Raw genomic sequence first — 1802 nt, forward strand, 5'->3', positions numbered from 1 at the left:
TCATTCAAATAAATGCACAATTTGTTTTATATTTCATTTTACCACACACACACAGAGATATATATATATATATACACACACTTTGAGGCTGCACTTGGGTTGTGACTAGCTTGGGCAATTTTGCATCTTGCTGCAACCTGGCCCAAAGTGCAACAACAAGGGGTACATATTGCTGGTCGCTCAGGTCCAATTGACAAGCTGGGACAGACTCACCCCAGTCTGTTGTAAGCCATAGGCCATAGGTTGAAAATTGATCATAAAAATCCAAACATATAACTGATTAGTATTCAAAAGTGTCATGCATTATTTAACGAAAATCTATGTGAAGAAGTAATCATTAATTCAAATGCTGAGATGCAGAAGGGTGGCAACATATAGTCTTGGTTTTTAATGATGAACAAAAATCTGGGTTCATAAACTCCCGTAAAAAAACTTACTAGATAGACTCAATCGCAAATAGGGGCTTGTCTGATCTATTTCAAAGTCTAGTTTTCGGTTTGATTCATAACGGATTAGACCCTGGAAGCCATGCACAACACTTTTTTTTTAAATATTCATGGATCAGCCCAGCTGAGACAGTCGGCTGGGGTTGTGCAATACATACACCTGCCCAGCCGATACAGTCGGTTGGATTGTGACAATTTATGTGACTGTCAACATCCCTATATATATATATATATATATATATATATATATATATAAGATGTCATTCATCATTGTCACAACCATGGTTTGGGCCAAATTTGACCCAAACCGAGCCTGCATAAGATGTCGTTCATCATTGTCGCAACCATGGTTTGGGCCAAATTTGACCCAAACCGGGCATGCAGTAGCATCATATATATATATATATATATATATATATATATATATATATATATATATATATATATATATATATATATATATATATATATATATATATATATATATATATATATATATACATACGCATGAACAAACATGTATCTATATTGTGCATCGATCAAATATAAAGTATGTGCATGCCATAAAATCAGTACTAAATCTGAAATACACATAAACAACTATGTATGAATCAATTTTTCATAACCCAAACATAGGAAACCAAAATCATATTTTATGGATTCCTTAAAAAATATCACTTAAATCTGATTTAGGTTCTTTTTCCCTATTCAAATCAAAAAGAGAATTCGTACCTTGATTTGAGTTCGAAGAGAAACCGAAAAAACTTCAGAAGACCGGAAAAACTCCTCCTCCTTTTTTTTTTCTTTTCCTCCTCTCTCCCACAAGTTCTCTCGGATGCTTAAGTAGAAGCTCCAGTCTTGTCTCTACCATCAAGCAGTGGTGGTTTCGTGGTTTACTCGGATCTATCTGGCACGAGTTTAGGTTGTATTCTAATGCAGAATGGCAAGGTGATAGCATAAGCATCACGTCAGTTAAAAGTGCATGAGCGCAATTACCTTACCCATGACCTTGAGTTGATCACTATAGTCTTTGCATTGAAGATATGGTGACATTATTTGTATAGCGAGCAGTTCGAAGTGTTCACGGATCACAAGAGCTTAAAGTATTTCTTTTCTCAGAAACATCTAAACATGTGACAGCGTAGATGGTTAGAATTTTTCAAGGATTATGACTTTTCTTTGTCTTATCATCGAAGTAAGACAAATGTGGTAGCTGATGCGCTTAGTAGAAAGTATCCAGTTGCCTTAGTGGGAGATGGAAGCTACTACAAGATTTTATTGCATGGAAGCTCTTCGTTGTGGGTCAGGGCACGATTAAGCTAGCTAGCCTAATCGTGTAACCAGATATCTTCGACA

The sequence above is a fragment of the Nuphar pumila genome, chromosome 3 (genome assembly GCF_984573655.1).
Source record: "Nuphar pumila chromosome 3, dmNupPumi1.hap1.1, whole genome shotgun sequence".
Lineage (NCBI taxonomy): Eukaryota > Viridiplantae > Streptophyta > Magnoliopsida > Nymphaeales > Nymphaeaceae > Nuphar > Nuphar pumila.